Source organism: Panicum hallii, chromosome 4, assembly GCF_002211085.1.
Source record: "Panicum hallii strain FIL2 chromosome 4, PHallii_v3.1, whole genome shotgun sequence".
In the NCBI taxonomy this organism is placed as follows: domain Eukaryota; kingdom Viridiplantae; phylum Streptophyta; class Magnoliopsida; order Poales; family Poaceae; genus Panicum; species Panicum hallii.
The window spans coordinates 20373892-20397937 of record NC_038045.1 but is presented as its reverse complement, the minus strand read 5'-3'; positions in this window follow the sequence as shown (position 1 = coordinate 20397937).

Genomic DNA, 24046 nt, shown 5'->3' with positions numbered 1-24046 from the left:
CTATGAACAGTATGGAAGGTACGCACTTTTCCCTGGTCTACCTAATCTAATAACATCGAATGAAAGCTTGGAATGTGTATATAAAGGGCACTATTCGGTATATGTGATGAACTTATGATGATGGCACAATCGACATTGAATTAACTTATCATTGCCACATAGATTACTGTTTGTGCTATAGTGGGCCATCTGGACCAGGCCAAACGGGCGGCACGAAGCACGGACCGAAAAAGCCCGGCACGAGCCCGGCCCGGCATGATGGAGCAGACCGTGCCTGGCCGCCACCCCAGCCCGTAGTGCCGGCCCAGGCACGGCCCGACTAAGGCTAGGCCCGATGACAGCCTGGTACTCTAACCTGCTAGCAGTTGCCCCCCCCCCCCAGCCGACCTGCTAGCGGTTGGCTCAGCCCACTAGCCGTTGGGAGGGAGGGCATACCCCACCAGCCGGCCACGTCCCAGCAACCGAAACCCTAGCCTCCACTCGCCTCCTCGCCTCCTCGACGCCTCGCCTTCTCGCCTCGCTCTCTCTGCTCCGCTCCCGAAACCCTAGCCGCTCTTCTTCCAGCTCTCCGGCGGCCGGTAGTGGCCACCGCCACCTCTCCTCCGCACCCTAACCGACTCCTCGTCTCCAGCTCTCACCTCGCTCTCTCCGTTCTGCTCCTACCACTGGATCTCGAGCTCACTCGTATTCTAGATCTGGAGCTCCCTCATCCTCTCGATGACTCGGTGGCCGCCATGGTGCTCCGGTGATCCGGTCTCCCAGTTTGTTGCCAATCTATGAAGCCATGAGGAACCAGAGGCTCGGTGGTTTGTTGACCCCGCGGACCGCTCTGGTGCTCCGGTCTCGCAGCAGGTAGAAGTCAGACCCATTTCCTTGGTCTTGTTCTTGTGTTCTTGCTCTGGCGCTCCTTCTCGTGGTCTCGTAGATCCTGGTGCCCTGGTCCTGGTGCTCCATGTCGCGGCTGCTATGGTGCTCCGGCTGCGCAGATCGGTTGCCGATCTGTGAAGTCTTGAGGAACCAGAGGGTCGTTTGGTCGTTGACCTCGTCGACTGCTCTGGTGCTCTGGTCTCGCAGATGGTAAACCCTATTTCCTTAGTCTTGTTCTTCTATTCTTGTTCTTATGTTCTTGTTCTTTTGCAGGCTGTTGAGGGACCAGAGCAGCGGCGATGGCCGCCGCCGACGAAGGGCACTCCATCAACTATAATCTTCGTATGATGGGGCTCCCTAGAGATGACGAAGAGGACCTTGTGGGGGACTAGGAAGCCCTGTTCGGTCGCAGCAACACCTTGCCAATCAATCTTGCTGCTATGATGGTGACGGTGATGGCGCGGGTGCTGCGGATGGTGCTGGTGCGGAGCCCAACATCGTGACCACCGGCACCAAGAGGAAGCACCCGTGCACCTCTGATGTCTGGAATGATTTGGACAAGGTCTGCAAAATTGTGGACGGTAAGAACATTCGCTTCCAAGCTGTGTGCAAGCATTGCAAAACTGTCTACTCTGGTCTGTCTTCCAATGGTACTGGTCATTTGCAACGGCAAAGAGAGAGATGTGATGTTAGAAATGCTAAGTCTCGTGAGTCTCGTATGTCTCAAACCATGATCCAATTTAACCTTGATGGTAGTGTGCGTCATTGGGAGTATAATGCCGAGGTTGCTCATACCCAGCTTTGTCGTTTGCTTGCTAGACTTGATCTTACTATCTGTTTGGGTAAGACTGATGCTTTTGAGGAGTACATTAGGATTGCCCACAACCCTAGATTTGTTCCTTGTATGGTCTGAAGCAGGCGCCTCGTGCTTGGTATAGTCGATTTGCTGCACACCTGCTCTCTTTGGGGTTCGCTGAGGCAAAGTCAGACACCTCCCTATTCATTTATCGCCGCGGGACTGACATGTCATACTTACTGTTGTATGTGGATGATATTGTCCTCACTGCCTCCAGCCCGGATTTCCTTCGTTGCATCATCTCTGCCCTTCAGAAGGAATTATCCATGAAGGATCTTGGTGTCCTCCATCACTTCCTAGGTGTGGCTGTCCAGCAGCGTTCCGAGGGCCTCTTCCTTTGACAGCGGCAGTATAATCTGGATGTGCTTGAGCAAGCTGGCATGACTGATTGCAAACCCTGTAGTACCCCTGTCGACACTCATTCTAAGGTCTCCTTCACTGTTGGTGTACCTGTCAGTGATCCCACTCAGTACCGCAGCTTGGTTGGTGCATTGCAGTACCTCACCTTCACTCGGCCCGACATCTCTTATGCTGTTCAGCAGGTGTGTCTCCACATGCATGACCCTCGGGATGTTCATCTCTCCGCAGTTAAGCGCATCTAGCGCTATCTGAGAGGGACGCTAGGTCACAACCTTCTTCTGCGCCCGTCCTTAGCCTCAGCTCTGCTCATCTACACGGATGCTGATTGGGCTGGTTGCCCGGATACTTGCAAGTCTACTTCAGGCTACGCTGTGTTCCTTGGCGACAACCTGGTGTCATGGTCCTCTAAGCGGCAAAACATTGTGTCCCGCTCCAATGTTGAGGCTGAGTGTTGGGTTGTGGCCAATGGCGTGGCTGAGGCTTGCTAGCTTCGTCAGTTGCTGCAGGAGCTGCACAGTTCCTTGACGAAGAGCACCTTGGTCTAATGTGATAATGTCAGTGCTGTATACCTATCAACCAATCCAGTTCAGCATCAGCGCACGAAGCATGTCGAGATCGATCTTCACTTCATCCGCCAGCGTGTGGCTATTGGTGATGCTCGTGTTCTTCATGTCCCGACGATGTCCTAGTTTGTTGACATCTTCACCAAAGGGCTTCCCACTTCAGTTTTCTCTGAATTTCGCTCCAGTCTAAACGTCTGCTCTATGGACGTTCTGACTACGCCGGGGAGGGGGGGGGGCGTTAGAGAGTTTATCTCTTTCCTTGTTTAGGTGATCCCTTCCCTGTTTAGGAACGGTTGATTGTTTCCCGTCTAGCTATTTCCTTGTGCGCCTGATCGCCCAGATCTCCTCCCTAATCTTGTTTCTATAAATCAGGTAGAGGATGATCCTAGGTAGAGGTCTATATATTGTACTCCTATCGTTAAGTTGAATGCAAGCAATATTCGCGCTATCAATACACATAGACACAGCACCTTTAGGACCATCAATTCAATGCGCCCTTTCAATTTCCATGGATTGGCAATCATTTGTTTTGAAAACAATCATATATTGCAATACTACTGCCTTCATTTCAAATTATAGGTTGTTTTACCTTTTTCTAAATACATATCATTTTCTATGCACCTAGATACATATTATGTCTAGATATATAGGAAAAAATTGTATCTAGAAAAATTAAAATAACCTATAATTTAAAACGAAGGAGGTAAAATATAAGAAAACCAATTTTAGAGAGCTCTATCTCTGGCGAAGCTCCTAACTATTACGAGTTGAAGAACAAGACATAAATCAAGTAACTAAGAACAATATAGAAGTAAGAGTAAAATCAATAGCAATTTGATAGAAATAAAGAACATTTTGTTTCCTCTCTTTGGACACACGTTATCAGCATTTGTAATGAAACCAAAAAGGCACATACGCATGATGTATGCTACGTAACTCTTAGGAGTCGAACAACAGGACATCAATCAAGTAACTAAGAACAATGTAGGAGTAATTCAATAGCAATTTAACAGAAACGGAGAACATTTCATTTCGACACACGTTATCAGAAGTTCTAACAAGAAACAAATTGACACTACGGGAAACGGTGACTTTGCCGAGTGTAAAAAACACTCGGCAAAACTCAAAAAACACTCGGCAAAGGCTTTGCCGAGTGTTGCACTCGGCAAAGGGCACACGGAAGAGAGATTGTCGGCAAAGGGTTCTTTGCCGAGTGCATTTCGTCGGGCACTCGGCAAAGTCTTTGCCGAGTGCAAAGCGCCGCGCTCGGCAAAGTTTAAGCGCCGTGACGGAACAGGGATATGACGGCTGGTTTGCCGAGTGCCGAGCGTTTGACACTCGGCAAAGGATGTCACTTTGCCGAGTGTTAGATGCACGGCTCTCGGCAAAGGATGTCACTTTGCCGAGTGTCAGATCCGCAACACTCGGCAAAGGAGGTCCCTTTGCCGAGGGTCAGATTCACGGCACTCGGCAAAGCGACCTCCTTTGCCGAGTGTCTGATGCTAAGCACTCGGCAAAGATTCTTCACTCTTTGCCGAGTGTTTACACGCGGCAAAGATTCTTCACTCTTTGCCGGCAAAGATTCTTCAGATTTCCCATTTTAATCTGTTTTTTCGATTTCATCCACACATATACATATATATCAGAAAACATTATATCATCACAAAGAACACCAATATCACATCTATATCACAAATATCACATATATACTACAAACACAATTGATTCACATACATATCCCAAAGTTCACACACGTACTATTATTACAGATCATAAATATGCATGTCTCACAATATAGTCCACAGATGTCCAAAAACATAAAAAGTCTATCGAAACAGGATAAGTGGTAAGAATCATGATCAAGACCTCCAATCCGGCGACCTCCATACCGGCGTAGTTGGAGAAACATGAGGGTCATTTGAGGCCGCCGATTGATTCTGCAAAGAGGAGAAGTGATCACATGTATGAGACAAAATAAGTAAAGGTCAGACATGGCTAAAACTTATCCATACTCACAGGAGTAGAAAACTCCGCAGGAGGTCGAGGTGGTGTAGCGAACAACGAAGGTGGTGGAGCTACACCCGTTGCGGCACCAAGAGTCTGCATGTAGGCAAACATATCCCTCATCCTATGCTCGTTCTCCAGACGTAGCCTCCTCTCTTCTTCTAATTCGGCCTACAAAATTTTCACTCCAATGTTATGATAATACAAAGAAATGGTATACAATAATCAGTGAACGACGAATAAGAAATGACCTGGAGTGCCTGTATGCGGTACTGTGAAGTGTCTTACCGAGGTTGTATGCCTGGGCTCGCACTCGTGCTCCTTGCTCTAATCTGAGATAGAGTAGGAGTAGAGGACGAGTCGATTGCGCTGTCGGCAATCCAATACCGCCCATAATTCTTACCTCCTCCAACCCTCATGACGACTTCTCCGTCAAGGTCCTCGGTGGCCGGATCAAACTCTGGACCATGGACCTCCCTTGCCATTGTTGTGTACGCATTGAGGCGGGTATGGACCATGGGGTTGCTGTATGCCTCGGGCCCGTCCTCCGGATTGTAGTTGACGTCAGACGTCGCCTTGCCCTTATGGGACATAGCATATGCCTTCAAGAGGCCGCAAGGCTGACCACCATGTGACGACGACTGCAACAAAACAAGCAAGACGATTAAAAATCATGCATAATTGAGTGTTACATTAAATAAATTCATTCGCGTACCCATGCTTCTGCGTATCCGCTGAGGCTGCGACTGCCTTGATGGTGTGTTGCACGTGGCATCAACAAACGTCGCTCCCGACAAGCATTGTGTGACTCCTCCCACTCGTCGGAGCACCACTTCTGCACCATCTGTCGCCAGCACTCTTGATGCCCGAGGCACCAATAAGGAGTCGTCTACAGGGCATCAAGTATTTGAAATATTCGAAGATGAAATTAAGCCTGCTTAATGTAAACCAGAATGCATATTAATTTTCTTTATTTACCTGCAAATACTGCTCCTCAGTCAAAGACATGGTTCTTGCTTCCATTTTGGTGACCCTCTGCCCAAGAACGTTGCCGTGAAAACTAATAATGGCCTGGATACGCGCCTCATAGTGCATATCCACGACTCGCTTCTTACATACTTTGGTGGCCACCACATCAGCTTTGTCCTCAAATCCATGCTCACATCTGAAGAAATCCTGCATGGAAACATGGAAACACGATGTATACCATTCATTTTTTTAAGAATGTGAAATGAATGCAATGTATTTAGCACTTACCCACAGCTCTTGTTTCACCCGCTCCGCCTTGTTGTTGAATACCCTGCCATCCCGATCTTCAGCATCAGGGGCGGCGGCGTAGTGGTCGAACGTATAGGCTGGCTCCGTCACTCCACCGTACTCAACCAGGCCAGGGAAGTGTTTCCTGCACAGAAGACCGAGGATGCCATTGACGGAGCGTTTGTGAGCAGCACCTGCACTCTGCACAATCGTCCAGGACCTGCACAAATGATTAAGACCTCTTAATAGTTTCAAATTTGAATTTGAACATATAACAAGAAGAAGAAATGAAAATATGAAAAGTTACTTACTTTTCCCCTTCGGGTCGAATCAACGGGCGCCTCTCACGAGGTATCGGTCGTCTAGGGAGACTGGCGGGACCTGTACATGTGATTAAGAAAAATTGTTAGTTTCAACTTTGATTATGAACATATAACATAAAGAAGCAATGAAAACATATAAAGATTCTTACCTCGCAAGTAGACGCTCGACGAACCAGAGGCACCAGAAGCAGAGGCGGTCTGCTGCGCCTCGTCCTCCTCCTGCACCTCCTCCTCCTCCTCCTCCTGCACATGCCCCTCCTCCTCCGTAGCGTCTTGCTGCCCCACCTGCGCCTCCTCCTCCTCCGCCTCCTGTGGGGGCACCTGCGGCGTCCCCCTCCTCCCCCTCCTCCTCTCAGACGGCCCAGATGTAGCTGACCTAGCCCTCTGGTAAAGCGACCTAACGGTCCTCAACCCACTGCCTACCATCTTTGTTCAATCACCTGCAATTAAGAAGAGTAAAGTAATTAGTACATATAAACAAGAAGTACTTAGAAAGAGATGCAAAATAAATTAAACATAAATGCATAATAATATAGTATTACATTGATTAAAAATAATCTTCATAATCGGGATTAGCTGGATCATAAGTCTCATCATCACTATCAATCAAATCATAATCAACAGTATCCGAAGGATCAACGTCATCATTAGCATTGCCTAAATATAATCGTTCTAGCATTTGTAGTTCTTTCACATTTTGGACCTCATCCTCCTCCTCATCAACAACCGTTTCAACATCCATTCTGTCCGCTTCGGTTAAGTCTATCTCAAATCGCCCTTCTAGCCCCTCTTCTTGAAAGAATTCTCCGTCATATGTGTTTGGGTCTAAATTGTAGTCTTCATCGTTTGGAACAGGTACTTTACCGTGCGGTGATACCTTGTGCACAATATACCAACCCTTAAGATGCTCTTTGGTTTGGCACGCATATGGGAGATAATAAATTTGTCTAGCCTGTTGGGCCACAATATACACATCGTCTCCAGGGAAGACGGAATCCTGTCGAATTTCCACTAGTCCAAGATTAGAATATGTCCGTCTCGTTACTTCAGGATCAAACCAATGACATTTGAATATGACAGGATTAAGAGGTTTGCAACCATAAAAACTGAGTTCGTATATTTCTTCAATTCTTCCATAATTCTCGATCCCATCAAGGCCAGGAGTAAAAACTCCAGTATTTGTGGTCTTTCGATTAGGTCGACTTGCCTCGTAGCTTGCTGTACAAAAACGATATCCATTCACGTCATAAACAGAATATAACCTGACTCTAAGGGCAAAGCCATCGGCTACCTGTCTCAACTCAGCATTCATCGTATGGCCCTGCATGTTCAAGCACATTTGATCATTGTATGCCTCGTATATGGGACCAACTTCAAATGACAAACTAAGTACAAGCTAGATTGCACGGTTACCTGCTGTTTGAACCAATGAATGAAATCGGGCGCTCCATTTCCAGCACCCTGGCTAAAAAGGGTATCACATTCCTGTTGGGTAGGTTCCCTTGATCGATGCCAGAATTCATGAATAAATTGCTTCATGTACGGCACCACCTCGTCAAGGTTGGTCAACACATATAGCATTATCTGGCCCCACTCTTGATGTGTCAATGTCTTGGTGGTCGAACCACTTGCACTTCCGAGTTGCCCTAGGAAAAGGCTGAGGTTCGAGTCATTTTCACTAGCATTGTAACGAGGGGGTGGATTGTGCACACTAGGGAGGTTGTCACCATAGTATGTTGTTGTGAAGTTCGACACCTCCTCCAGAATGTATGCCTCTGCAATGGAGGCCTCGATTTTACATTTATTTCCACATTTCTTCCGAAGAACCTTTAGAGACCTCTCGATTGGATAGCACCAACGACCCTGAACGGGCCCCCCCATTCGTGCCTCATACGGGAGGTGCAATATCATATGCTCCATCGGATTGAAGAAGCCGGATGGAAAGATCTTCTCCAACTTACAGAGCAACACCGGTGCAACTTTCTCCAAGTCTGCCACCACGGTCCGAGATAACTCCTTGGCACAAAGCTGGCGGAAGAAATAGCTCAACTCTGCAAGCACTAGCCAGACATGCTCAGGGACATATCCTCGAACCATCGCCGGAAGAAGCCGCTCAATCCATATGTGGTAATCATGACTCTTCATCCCTAAGACTCGCATAGTAGATAAGTTGACCCCCCTACTCAGATTAGCTGCATACCCATCAGGGAACATCAACCTCTTTATCCATTCTAGTACTTCCCTCCTTTGGGGCTTGCTCAATACGAAATCGGCCTTAGGCCTTCTCCATGTCTTTCCTCGACCAGGAGGCTTCATCTCTAGGTTCGGTCTATCGCATAACATTGCTAAATCCACTCTAGCTTTAACATTGTCCTTTGTCTTACCGGAAATGTCCATGATTGTTGCCCAAAGTGCCTCAGCGACATTCTTTTCAGTGTGCATCACATCAATATTGTGTGGAAGGAGAAGATCATCATAATAGGGGAGCCGAGTCAAGCCTGACTTATGAGTCCACATATGTTGCTGGCTATATCCCACAAAGCCACCTTCTGGATTCAGCACGAGGCCATCTATCTGCTGACGAACTGCGGCAGTAGTCTTCATAGGAGGTGCAAGGTCTGTCACTACGACACCTTTCATAAAGTTTTTGATGTCTCGTCTGAATGCATGATCAAGAGGGAGGAATTGCCGATGTTTATCAAACGCCGAATACTTGCCACCCTTCTGCAACCAAATGAACCTAAGACCTTCCTTGCATACTGGGCATGGATACTTCCCGTGAACACACCAAGCGCTGAATATCCCATACGCCAATAGGTCATGAAGGGAGTATTGGTACCAGACATGCATTTTGAAGTTTGTCTTTGTAGCCCGGTCATATGTCCATACTCCTTCCTCCCAAGCACGGAGCAATTCATCAATTAGAGGCTCCATGAACACACCCATGTTATTCCCCGGGTGTCCAGGAATAATCAACGACAATAATATGTTTTGTCGTTGAAAGCATATGCCTGGAGGGAGATTGAGGGGGATAACGAATACTGGCCAACATGTGTATGTTGCAGCCATCATTCCATAAGGATTGAACCCATCTGTTGCCAGCGCAACACGTACATTACGAGACTCTCTGGCTTTCTCATGATGAATGCTATCAAAGTGGGTCCATGCTTCACCATCGGACGCATGTACCATCTTATCACGATTGTATCGTTTTCCATTTTTGTGCCATGTCATCTGTTTTGCGTATTCCTCTGTCATGTATAACCGCTGGATCCTCGGTATGAACGGAAGATGACGTAGGATTGTCACGGGGATGTCAAGCTGCCTCTTCTGCCCATCACCAGAGTCTACCTCCATGAACCTAGAGGATCCACACCTTGGACAATACTTTGATTCTGCGTGTTCTTTCCTAAACAAGACACACCCCTTCGGACAAGCATGTATCTGGTCATACGGCATCTTGAGTGCACGAAGAAGTTTCTGTGCCTCGTACATGCTCTTTGGAAGAATGTGACCCTCCGGAAGTAGGCTGCCAATAACTGTCAACATACCATCGAAGGCGTCTCGGCTCAGGCTATACTGCGACTTTAATGCCATTATGCGTCCAATGGCATCCAATTGAGAAATCTTCATCTGTCCATGAAGGGGTTTCTGTGCCGCGGCAAACATGTCGTAGAAGACCTTTGCAGTTGCCTCTGGCTCCTCCTCTGTATGTCCTTCAACAAATTGTGCCTCGTGGTAGTCATGTAACATTTCCGCCACCCCGGCATCGGCATCATAATCCTCGACACATTGCCTCACACCTCCTCTCTCATACGATCGGCTTCACCGTGGAATACCCACTGGGTATAGCCTGCCGTAAATCCATTCAAACAAAGATGTTCCCCCATGACCTTCTTCGTTTGTCGTTTCCTGTTTGCACATTTGCTGCATGGACAGAAAATTCTACTCGCTCCTTTAGCAGCTTCGCCAAACACCCGTTCCAAGAAGGACTCGGTCTTGTTGATCCACTCATCAGTGACTTGACCCCGACTTAAGTGGCCAGTGTACATCCAGTCACAGTCCTCCATCCTCTAACATATGCATTGGAAAGTAATATCAATTTCACATGACAATGCATTAACACTCTGTTGCCTAAAAGATGACTAAGGGACTAAAGTTACAAACATTGCGATCTCCTAGGCTCCTACGCTATGTTAATATATTTAATGGTCCAAAATGGTACCTGTCTCTACTTCAATACAAACAAACCATAGCAAACATATTCGCAAGTACACATGCATCATCTGGCGGAACATTAATGGATTAACGGATGCAGTACCTGCGGCGGCCGGGGGCGTGGCGGGGGCGCGGCCGGGGGTGCGGCCGGGGGCGCGGACGGGGGGGGGGGGGGCGCGGCGGGGCGCACGGGGCGCGGGGGGGGCCGAGGGCGCGCGGGGGGTTACACCTAAAAAGATCAATTTGTTAGAACAAAACAACTCACAATACTCTTAATGAGACAACAGTCCATAATATAGATCAACAGATCAAGGTAGCTAGATCTTATACAACGCAGCGCTACCCACAGTTCCCGAGATTTTGCTTGTGACATCGATGCTCCTTTGATTCTTGAGACCTCCCACCCCTATGAAAGCAACAAATATTCTGCGTGGTTTATGCACCTCCCCCTCTCTACCGTTTCGAAGGTGGAGCACAGATATATAGAGGCCACTCTCTCTCTCGTTACCTGCTTTCAAGTAGAGACGTACACAGACACATAATGCACCATCCATCCCCCCCACCTCAATGTAATAAGTGACACCACAGATCAAAAATCAAACCACCTTTCGAAATAGCAGTCCATAATATAGATCAACAGATCAACTCACTATAATGCAGTACCTGCGGCGGTCGGGGGCGGGCGCGGGGCCGGGGGCGCGCGGGGGCGCGTGGGGCGGGGCCGGTGGCGGGGGCGGGGGCGGGGGCGGGCTGGGGGCGGGGGCGGGCTGGGGGCACGGCCGGTGGCGGGGCGGGGCCGGGGGCGGGCGCGGGGCCAGGGGCGCGCGGGGGCGCGGGGCGGGGCCGGGGGCGGCGGCGGGGGCGCGGGGCGGGGCCGGTGGCGGGCCGGGGGCACGGCCGGCGGAGGGGGCGCGCAGGGGCGCGGGGCGGGGCCGGGGGCGGCGGCGGGGGCGCAGCCGGCGGCGGGGCGCGCGGGGCCGGGGGCGGGCGCGGGGCGGGGGCGCGGCCGGCGGCGGGGCCGGGGGCGGCGGCGGGGGCGCAGGCCGGGGGCGGGGGCGGGGGCGCAGCCGGCGGCGGGGGGCGGGCGCGGGGCGGGGGCGCGCGGGGCCGGGTGCGGCGGCGGGGGCGCCGCCGGGGGCGCGGGCAGGGGGCGGGGGCGGGGGCGCAGCCGGCGGCGGGGCGCGCGGGGCCGGGGGGGCGGCGGCGGGGGCGGGCGCGCGGAGCAGGCGGCGGGGCGCGCGGGGCCTTCTCCGAAATTTTCGTTAAGTGCTGTGCGTGGGAGCGAGCTAGGAGCGGGCCGCGTATATTGAATAGCTTTGCCGAGTGCCAGATCGGCGGCACTCGGCAAAGTCAGCTCTTTGCCGAGTGCCGGATCAGAAGCACTCGGCAAATTGATGTCTTTGCCGAGTGTCAGACGTGGCGGCACTCGGCAAAGAAGGAAAATAATGAAAATTTTTTTGTATTTATTGAAAATTAAGCTACAAGTCACTCGAAAAAAGGAAAATAATAAATGAAAAAATTATATTCACGTTATTGAAGGATGCGTTGAGAGGTTATCGAGAAAAAAATCAGAAATTTCAAACTTGTGGTCCACGAAATATGACGACGAATTTCATATCCAGTTATTTTAAAAATGTATAAAAAGCAAATATGGTCGGAAAATTATGAAATTTGTCGAGATTTAATGATATCATATGGGGAAGCTATGATAAAAATATGACGAGGTTTCATGGAAGTTAAAACATACGATGCTTATAAATTGAAAGTTCTTCAAAGAGATATATGATTTCATGTGACATCCGATTAAGTGTTAAGCATCATAGATGTCAAACTTTCACGAAATTTTATACAAATTTTATCACAATGTCCTCACATGATAACATGACATCTCGACAAGTTTCAAAATTTTCCGACCTAATTTATCTTTTATACAATTTAAACACGACTTGAACATAATTTAGTTGCCATGTTTTGTGAATAGTAGGTTTGAAATTTGTGGTCCTTTCTTCGTTGAGGCCTCAAAGCATGCTTGTTAACATGAATAACAATTTTTCATACATTTTTTCCACTATTCAAATGACCACGCAGTTCAAATTTGAATTATTTAGAAAATTCACTACAATGAAATAAATTATCGAAATATACCAAACAATTGGATAAAAGAACCTAAATTACATATATTGTTCAGGAGACTGTAGGAATACAATAGAAAAAATTTTAGACAAATTAAAGAAAAAAAATTTGTATATTTTGCCGAGTGTCTGGAAAAGGCACTCGGCAAAATCTCTCTTTGCCGAGTGTCTTGGACCAGACACTCGGCAAACAGTCACGGCGTGACCTACCGTTACTTCCTGGCGCCTTTTTGCCGAGTGTCATCCTTTGCCGAGTGCATGACACTCGGCAAAGGATGAGTTCACCGTGTGTTGTCCTTTGCCGAGCGCCCGACACTCGGTAAAGGATGAGTTCACCGTGTGTTTGACTTTGCCGAGTGCGGCACTCGGCAAAGGGTCTCTTTGCCGAGTGCCCGATATTTTGCACTCGGCAAAGCGTTCGGCACTCGGCATAGTGCTGGCTTCCGGTAGTGTGAGTATGCTACGCACCTCTGGGAAGGAAATGTAGAGTTGTAGGCAGTCGGCGTCACTGAAATGCTAAAGCACGGGAGGTCGAGGATCATGTGGTCCTCGTCGTCGTAGAGCTCGAACGACAGGGAGACCGTGAAGACGCCGGTAGCCCGTGAGGCCGCGGCCTGGACCCAAGCAGTCAGCCGCGGCACGTCGAGGTTGGCCGCGTTGGAGATGGTGATCTCAAGAAGAGTGTGCGTGGTGTCACCGGAGCCCTGCAGCGCGCCGTCGACGAGGTCGTTGAAGCGCATGTCCAGGGTGCTGGCGTCCCGGTCGCTGAAGCGAAGCTCCGGGAGACGCGTCCAGAGAATGCGCCAGTTGGGGGAGAGGACGCAGGTGCGGATGGCCTCGACTGTGGGGAGGCTGAGGAGGACCTTCAGGAGGAGATCATCAGGACCGAGCTGATGAGGTCCCTCCCAACACCGCCCGGGCTTTGCAGCGGGCAGGCCTTCACGTCTGAGTTGCCATCTTCCACCATGATTATGGATCAGGGCTACCTTGATTTAGGGATATGGAGAATGGAAGATTAAGAAAAAAAATTACAAAACGTTGTTGATGAAAATCAAACTTAGATAATAGGTAAGTTGTATTTAAAGATATTTTTATTTGTTGATAATCACGGTCCCAACACTGTCGTTGCCGGTCTCAAGCCCGCGATGAGAAAATGTGGAGGGTTGTGTTAGGTTTGGCGAACCAGCGTAAAAATCAGCCACTCTAATGGAAATGAAACCCATAAGAAATTCGTTGGGGCGTAACCCTCTTGGCGACGCGCTACATCAGAACCCGGGTGTGGTGTTAAATGGGCAAGGGCCGGGTCGTCATCCCCTCAGGGGCGCGTCGTATCGTGATCCGGGTACGATGATAAGTGAGCAAGGGTCGGGTCGTCGCAAGCTCTGTGGCGCGCTACATCTGCGTCCGGGTGTAGTGAAAAATGAGCAAGGGTCTTCGCATTTCTCTAGACGGGTGCGAAGGGTAAGGAAGCTAGCCGAGCCAACTAGGATTCGTCTAGATAGTTGGAACGCAGGGTCTCTAACAGGTAAGTTAAGAGAACTAGTCGATGTAGCAATTAGGAGGCGTGTAAATATTCTATGCGTGCAGGAGACTAAATGGAAGGGCCAGAAGGCGAAGGAGGTGGAGGGTTCTGGCTTCAAGCTTTGGTACACAGGGGCAACTTCGGGTAGGAATGGTGTAGGCATCTTGATCGATAAGAGCCTTAAGGATGGAGTTGTAGATGTTAGGAGGCAAGGCGACCGGATTATCCTAGTGCGGTTGGTCATTGGAGATTTGGTTCTGAATGTGATCAATGCCTATGCACCTCAGGTAGGTCTTAGTAAGGGCTCCAAGAGTCAGTTCTGAGAAGATCTTGATAGCATGGTTAGTACCGTGCCTATCAGTGAGAAGCTCTTTATAGAAGGAGACCTCAATGGCCATGTGGGTGCGACTAATGTAGGATATGAGCGAGTACACGGGGGTTTCGGGTATGGTAGTAGGAACGAGGGGGGGAGGATATTTTGAATTTTGCGTTGGCCTACGACCTGCTGTTAGCGAATACCCTCTTTAGAAAGAGGGAGTCCCATCTAGTGACCTTCCATAGTGGACAATACTCGAGCCAAATCGATTTTATCCTTGCTAGAAGAGAGGATAGACGTGCCTGCTTAAATTGTAAGGTGATACCTGGGGAGTGTGTTGTCCCCCAACACAAGCTTGTGGTGGCGGATTTTCATTTTCGGGTACGTACCCACCGGGACAAACGTGCCAAGATTGCGAGAACGAAATGGTGGAAGCTTAGAGGGAAAGAGGCACAAACGTTTAAGGAGAGGATGCTAGGCGAGGGGCCTTGGGAAGAAGGAGCAGATGTAGATGATATATGGTTAAAGATGGCGACATGTGTTCGGAAGGTGGCCTCAGAAGTGTTTGGTGTGAGTAGGGGAGGCAAGCAGGAAGTGAAAGAGAGTTGGTGGTGGAATGACGAGGTGCAAAGGGCTATTAAGGAGAAGAAGGAGTGTTTCAAACGTCTTCACCTCGACAAGAGCGCAACCAACATCAAGGGCTATAGATTAGCGAAGAGGTCTGCAAAGCGAGCTGTAAGTGTAGCGAAAGGTCAGGCTTTTGATGACCTTTATCAACTGCTAGGTACGAAGGAAGGAGAGAAGGACATTTATATGATAGCTAGGACCCGCGAGAGGAAGACAAGGGACATAAACCAAATCAAATGCATCAAGGATGGGACAGATCGACTTCTGGTGAAGGATGAGGAGATCAAGAACAGATGGCAAGAATACTTTGACAAGTTGTTTAATGGAGAAAATGAGGGTCCTACCTTCAAGTTGGATGACTCATTTGATGATACCAACAGACGCTTTGTGAGGAGGATTCAGGAGGCAGAGATCGGGGAGGCTTTGAAGAGGATGAAGGGAGGTAAAGCGATGGGCCCCGATGGCATCCCCATTGAGGTGTGGAGATGCCTGGGCGAGAGGACGGTAGTATGGTTAACTAAGCTTTTTAACCTAATTTTCCGGTCAAACAAGATGCCGGAGGAATGGAGGAGAAGTATATTAGTACCGATCTTCAAGAACAAGGGAGATATTCAAAGTTGTACTAACTACCGGGGGATTAAGCTGATGAGTCATACGATGAAGTTTTGGGAGAGGGTTATCGACCATCGCCTAAGAAGATTGACAAGGGTGACCCAAAACCAGTTTGGGTTCATGCCTGGGAGGTCGACCATGGAGGCGATTTTCTTAGTACGACAGTTGATGGAGAGATATAGAGAGGAGAAGAAGGACTTACACATGGTCTTTATTGACCTAGAGAAGGCGTATGACAAAGTACCGAGAGACGTCATGTGGTGGGCTTTGGAAAAACACAAAGTCCCAACTAAGTATATTACCCTCATCAAGGATATGTACAAGGATGTGATGACTTGTGTTCGAACATGTGATGGCGATACCAGTGACTTTCCAATTAAAATAGGGCTACATCAGGGGTCAGCATTGAGCCCTTATCTATTTGCTTTGGTGATGGATGAGGTCACAAGGAACATACAGGGTGATATCCCCTGGTGTATGCTCTTTGCTAATGATGTGGTGCTAGTTGACGAGAGTAGGGCAGGGGTTAATATGAAGTTAGAGCTGTGGAGACACACGCTAGAGTCGAGGGTGTTTAGACTGAGTAGGACCAAGACCGAGTATATGATGTGCGATTTTAGCCCGACTAGGCATGAGGATGGGGACGTTAGCCTCGAAGGTCAAGTGGTGGCCAAGAAGGATACTTTCCAGTATCTAGAATCAATGCTTCAGAAAGATGGAGACATTGATGAAGATGTTAGATATAGAATTTCAGCCGGCTGGTTGAAGTGGCGGCAGGCTTCGGGCATCCTCTGTGACAAGAAGGTGCCACAGAAGTTAAAAGGTAAGTTCTATAGGACGGCGATTCGCCCGGCGATGCTATACGGTGCTGAATGTTGGCCTACAAAAAGGTGACATGTCCAGCAACTGAATGTAGCAGAGATGCGTATGCTGCGTTGGTTCTGCGGGCATACAAGAAAGGATAAAGTCCGGAACGAAGAGATTTGTGATAGGGTAAGGGTGGCACTTATCGAGGAGAAGGTGATTCAACATCGGTTGAGATGGTTTGGACATGTACAACGGAGGCCTCCCGAGGCGCCGGTGCGTAGTGGAGTTTTAAAGCGGGACGATAATGTAAAGAGAGGTAGAGGTAGACCTAGACTAACTTGGGACGAGACGGTTAAGAGAGACCTTAAGGAGTGGAATATCGCTAAGGAATTAGCTATGGATAGGAGCGCTTGGAGATTAGCAATTAACGTACCTGAACCGTGACCTTTGTTACTTTTTGTTTAACCCCTAACTCTTCCTTTGGCTTGTGCCCTTTTTGTGTTTCTTATTCTTATTTTCTGTGGGTTTTATCTCTAGCCTACCCCAACTTACTTGGGACAAAAGGCTAAGTTGTTGTTGTTGTATAATCACGGTCCCAATCTCTTAGATCTAGCCTCTACCTCTAGGGGATGTGAGCTGCCTGTTATCCGGATTTTGCACGGAGTAAGCCGCCGGTCACTGCCTCGGAGTTACTCTGCATCTGCGTCGTCCAGCCCTCCACACTACAACGAAAAGAGAGGGGAATTGGGGAAAAGGGTAAGGGATTTGGGAATCCGGGAGGGGAGTTGGGAAAACGGAGCTAGGCGATGGGTACTCACCATGATTAGGCGGCGGTGGGGTGGAGTCACTGTTGGAAGCCTAAGCGCATAGGGATATGATCTGCCTGTTACCGGGATTTAGCGCGGAGGAAGCCGCTGGTCACCGCCTCAGAGTTGTCACTCCGCATCGTGCCGTCCACCCCTCCACAATACAACGGAAAGAGAGGGAATTGCCGGAGGGGTTAGGGATCTGGAACCAAGAAGGGAATTGAGGAAAACAGGGTTGGACGATAGGTACTCACCATCATCTAACGACGGGTTGGGTGGAGTCGCAGCTTGGAAACCCAAGAGCATAGGGATCACCGGGCATAAACAAGGAAAGTAGGCGGAGGAAGTGGTTCGTCGATGGTGTGGGTGATACCAAGGATGTAATGGGTGGCGGATGAGGAGACGACAACATGGAGGAGATTTGGAAAAGGATTTAGGTTTTGGGGTGTGTTCATTAGTTTAAATAGGTGGGGAGATAGGGGCGGAGATGAATGGGCTTGATCATGCAACTGCACATAGGCTCAATCAAAATTTCAGTTCTGCATCCACTCCAAGTTCAACATAACGTATCCTGGGGCCTAGGAATCCAACCAAGTCAATCATTTCTAGCCCATGCTATCACTAGAAGCTGTCCCAAACAGAGCCTATGGTATCTCTGCTGGCCCCTAACCTTGTATCTTACCTCTTGATGTTGTACCTATGTTGGGTTGATGCCAAATTATTGAATCCATATCAACTCTCACGAGAGCCCAGATGATTGCTAAGTACTGTTAATAAGGCTACCGACCTATTGCATTACAACCACCCAGCACATATGGTTTCTTCATGCATTCTCCATGGAACATGGTAAGAAACTCCAAGTCCTAAGTTGTTTCCTCGTTAACTTCGATGAGCCTTTTCAAAATCTCATGAATAGCTTTGATATATTTTATCTTGGTTAAAATGACTAATATCCAATTCATCATAGAACACATTCATAGCTTGATCATTGATATGAATGTTTTCATCATCAATTGCACTAAAACTAGACTCATAAGAATTACAAATCCATTCATAATTCTTCATAGTTTTCCACTCATTACATTAATTAAGATAAACCATCATTTTAGTTTTTCAATTGTCATAACTCATAATCATTCCCATCAAAGTACAATAGCTTTTCCTAATGAACATTGTAATCAATTATATCTAGCCACCATCCTATTCTAGGATAGTTAAATCCTTATCAAAATAGAGTCCCATCTTCAATACCACTTGTAGAATCAAGGATACATACTAGAGGAGGTGAATAGGTGGTTTCAACTATAACCACAACACTAGGAAAATTTGATTAGTAAACTAGAGAACTCCTATTTGAACACTAGGTGCACTAAGTGAATGTTTACAACCTACGGTGACGACAAACAATTCAATCTCTAGAAATAAAATAGCTCAAAGTACTTTGAATAAATATAATTTGAACTCAAGAAATAACTGAACACGAGATATGAATTTTTATCCCATGGTATCAAAAACTTGTAGGCATGACCTAATCCACTTTGACATGGCAACCACTCTTCTAACAAGGCACAACTTGATTTGAACTGGCCTTCACTACTCCAACAAGTTAAGGCAATCATAAAGTATCCCAGAACAATAAAAAGTGATTTCACAGTTTTTTTACGAGCTCAATGTTCCATAACCTATAAGTTTTCTATGATTGTTACAACTTCCTCAGACAAGATCTTCTATCAAGGCTGCAACCTCAAATAGTAATGAGTAGATGACGATGTTTGCTGGAAGACACTTAATTATCACAAATCTGAAACTCTTGACGAAATATGCTAGGATGCTTTCTCTCAAGAATACAACATCAAAGCAAAGAGAGTGGCAGAGGGATGAACAAGAGCTCAAGTATGTCAAAGATGCTTTCCAAATGGCCAAAGAGCTTCCCACAAGCAGGGGGGAGGTTTTGACAAAGCCTCCCTCTGGCTATTTTTGCAATAAACGTGATATAATTTACGTACCTTTGTTCATAATATTTATCTTACAATGGATTTGTTCTTTTATATGCAAAAATCCAAACTTAATGATATGAATAGATCTATTAAGTCGGATAGAAAACTTTAGATCAATTTGTTGCCAATCTCAACTGAGCCCAGCCTACAATCCTCTTAGGAAAAGGCTACAATGTTACCATGTGCTTCTGTGGTTGTGGCTCATTGTAGTTTGATTGAGTTACACAGAAAGCTTGGGCATCTTTTGTTGCTGATTGTTTTGACCGGCGGTCAGATACTTAGATCCCGGTCTGTGATGTGGATTGGACCTACGTGGGCATAACGTCGGGTAACATGGGCCTATCACTCTCTAGAGGGGTCTATCGCTTTCTAGTTTAGTTCTAACCACATGCATAGCAAGTAAACCATGTATCTCAAGGGGCATGCTAATTGCCCATAAATTAGGCTCCGTGATTTCCGACCAGATAATCTTTCCGTTCGTTTGCTTCAGCGTGAATGATGGCCCCACCACATTCTTCTTTTGGCTCCGCCCCGCCAGGTGCCAGCTCACGTCAGCTGTTCTGATGTATACCTCTTATCCATGCACCCTACCAAAGAAAAAAAATATTTCCACATTGCAAAGAAAAAATTCAATAATAGAAGTTATGGAAAACTTTTCAAAAAGGGGTAAAATTCGGAAACAAAATTATGGTACAAAAAATTATGATTAAGATTCCAAAGAATAAAAAATGTTGGAGAAAAACTTTGGAAGGAAAAAAAATTGCAGAACAAAAGTTATAGAGAAAAATTGGAAACAAAATTTATACGCACAACGAGGAAAACTACAATGGAGCCCCACCACTTGGACCGGCCGGGAGCTTGTCCGAGCCCGCTGCCGTGCCAGTGACGTGAAGCTCACCCGGCACGCGCGCGGCAGACCGGGGAGGAATGCCTCCGCCGCGACGGCGGCCAGGGGCGGAGGGCCTCGGCGATGGCGGTGTGGTGGACTAGTGGTGGAGGGCCTCGATGGCGGCGGCATGCTGGCGGATCGGGCGCGGAGGATGGGCAGTGGGCGGTGGCACGATGCAAGCGCGTGAGAGGGGAAGATGACTTGGCCGACATGGGGAACCCGCAAACAGATGCTGACGGATAAAAAAAGTTTGTTATCCTATCCTTTCAACCAAATATAAAATGGAACCGCTCCGTACCTCCAACCAAACACCTCTATATAGAAACCATTCCTTTCTAAAAAATAGGGATGGAACCACTCCATCCTATGTCGCTCTCCAACCAAATGCTACCTTATTGTGTACTAGGTAGGTCGTAGAACGTGGAACCTCTGGACACACATAAGTACGGTTATTTTTGCTATAGCCCTTATATCGAAGGTTATTGCCATAAGTTTTCATGTTGTCTCATCTCGCAAGTCGCACATAACCTTAAACTGAAGGTTACACACCAAGAGCTTTTTGATACCTCGACTCACCCGTAACCTCCGACAGTCCATTCCGGAGGTAATGATCCCCAACAGATAGAAAACTTTAAATCACTTTGTTGCCAATCTCTGGATTCAATTGAGTCCTACAATGCTCTTAGGAAAAGGCTACAGTGTTACCATGTGCTTTGTGGTTCAACCATGTACATAAGAGGCATAACACTTTTGGGCGGTGGTTAGACCATGATGCGTGATCGGTTAGACCACAATGAGTTTGAGTGAGTTGCACAGAAAGTTTGGGCATCTTTTGTTGCTGATGTTTTTGACCGGCGGTCATATCCCACTCTGTGACATGGTTTGAACCTACGTGGTCACAACGTCAAGTAATATCGGCCTAAGCTATCACTTTCTAGTTTAGTGTTCTAAATAGCGAGGCTATAGCGGCGCTATAGCGCCTGGAGAGGGTCGCCGCAACGGGATTTAGCAGCATTTAGCGCGCTATAGCGGGATTTTGGATTGCTACTGCTAAATTCTATAGCCCGCTATTTAGAACCAAGATAGCCCGCTATTTAGAACCTTGGTTCTAACCACTTAGCTAGTAAACCATATATCTCAACCAAAGCAATATGTGAGATGGACACTTTTCAGATTGCTGGCACACCAAAGTATCAGGAATATAAGTGTCGGTGTTTCGATCGCCGGCTAGGCTTTGTTGCTTGATGGATAACAATCGAAGGCAAGAATTTAGACTGGTTCGGGCGAATGCCCTATGTCCAGTGTGGGGTTGTTCTTTGTGTTCCTTACGTTTGAATGCTGGGTGCTTACAACGGGATGCTTGCAAGCGGCGTGTGTGTGATTCAGCTTCTTCAGCCTCTTGCGAAAAAGAACGAGAGTTCGTGCTATTGTTTATAAAACTTTTCACCGTCTAGCTCGAACTGAACGCGATGTAAGAAGGCCCAGCTCCGCCTTATATTCTTGGTGGGTTGGGCTACAATGCGTGAGAGAGGGGTGCCTCGCCCCTCGGGGTTGACATCCTGGGAGGAAGGTCGGCTATCCTACACATATCCTGTTTGGGGCCCTTGGTCGAACGTGCCCCGCCACTTCTTGAAGCCAAGTCCGGTCCGCCCGGTCCTGCTGCACCTGACATATCCTTGGTCTCGATCACCTCCCCCATGGTAGGGGATGGTGCCGCCATACTTGCGGCATGCCCCTCCTAATGCGCCGGGGGCGGGCCTCGCCTCGTGTTTGGTTAGCAGGCCAACCTCCCTCGCGGTGGTCGGGAGGTCGGGCGCCTCTCACCGTTGCTGTTGGTCCGAGGGGGCCCGCTAGCTCGGCATGCCCGCCTCGCCCTACGCCGTCTCGTCGAGCTGATAGAGAGGGGCGTGGCCGGCGTGAGCGCCGGCCGCGGGGTCATGATGGCCCGGCTGACCAGGGGTGTACCCGCCGGTCCTCCTATCCGTAGGCAGCGCCCCTACCCCGGCTGTCGGGCAAGGGGGCGCACATGCACATGCTGTCGAATATGGCGTAATTAATGCTTCCTCACACCTTCCTTGAGAGATCTTGAGATCAGGCTCCTTCCCGGAGTCGTCTCGGGTTTCCTGACCCCACAGATACGTAGTGAATCGGGAAGGCGCCACATGCCTAGAGTGTTGTGGTCTTTGCGGCTTTTCCTAGTGATGGACCGGTGCCGACCGTGCTCCCGTCCCGACGGGTCGAGCCGCTTGATAGCGACCGGCTAATCTGTGCTTAGGCTTCCGAGGGCTATACTTTGGGGTACCTGTGGTACTTAACCCTGTGTCAATAAGTGTTTTTTCCAACAAAAGTATCAGAACTGGATCTGAGCCAAGCGGCTCTCTAGCAGTGTGTTCTAGGCAGATCGTAGAACGTGGAACCTCTAGACTCGACACACGTCAGTACGGTCCTAAGCCTAAGAAGTCTGCTAACAAAGCTCTCCACGTATGCAGATTAATCCCCGGAAATAGGATCTCGGTCGTCCTAAATTTGGCAAACTTGACACGCGGCTGATGGACCGATCCTCTCGGCTAAGGCCAGTTGTAGTGGCAGGAGACCGGCCGGCGACAACACTCGTTCCTGATGCCTCTCGCGTTGAATATTCCCGGTCCATCCTCGACGACGCAACAGAGCTGGGAATCTCCGACGGGCGATCAGCCGCCGGCGCGCCATTGCGGCTGCCATCGTCGCGCGAGAGTATTGCATAAGCTGGCGACCAAGGGGGTCGCTGTTCCGGCAGGAAACAAGCACCTGGTCGAGTTTGAGAGGTGAGGATTTCCCCGTTCCACAATTAATAATGGTCCATAATTTTTCATCAGGCGCATGATAGGAAGATCAACTTAATTATTTTAAAATTTTCTCAAGTGTAAAGACACATGACTAACCTGAGCCGGAGCCGACCCATATGCATCCTAGGGAGAACCATATCCTTGCTGTTGTGCCATTACCAACTTGTTCACACTTCGTTAGTCCTGCAAAGTATCTGACACTGTTGATAAAAAAATTAGAAAAAGGAATTCAATTCGCTAATATTTTGTATTTAAATGATCCATTCCATTTTTACCTATTCAGAAGAAATTATTTTCTAAGTATAATCTAATTTGATGTCCAAATCTTGGCAGCTTGTGAATATCCATGGTTTTGTGTCATAGGGCTAGAGCATCGTGGTTACCTATCTTAGGGTGATCATAACGGGACTGAAAAGTAGTCCACAGAAAATTAACAATTGCTCAAACCTGTATAAATACATTGTGCAACCAATCCATATAATAGTCCATAGGAAAAGGTACATGCACGTGGACAGCCCATAACGAATAAACATTAATCTCTCTCTCTCTCTTACTTATTACCTCTCTCTCCATGCTTGCTTACAACTTGCTAGTTTCTTTCACTTTCAACATTGTACAACTGGTAACCATACCAACTAAAGGCGGAGTGGTGAAGGAGGTGGGCAAGCAGCGGGACGACAGCGAGGTGGTGGGAACACCACCGGCCGCGGGCATGCGCAAGATGGCCGCTAGAGATGCCGGGAGTGACAATGGTATAGTGGTATGAGGTTAGTGCAGCTGCGGTGGGTGGTAGCGAATCCTGGTGACGATGGGAGAATGAGGGTGGCACTGAACTCGTGGGGACGAAGAAAAACCATCGTTGCTGCTGCGAGAGAAAGACGGTAGGAAAGGTAGAAGACGATTGAACAATATGAAATAAAATACAAACAGTTGGATCAACATATGCTCCCTCAATTCAGAAATATTAGATATATCTTGACTAAAAAAGGTCTTACAAAGTAGATTTGATCCTTAATTTCTCTTATAATATATTGTAAATTGCTAAAAAAACTCAATATAATTTCA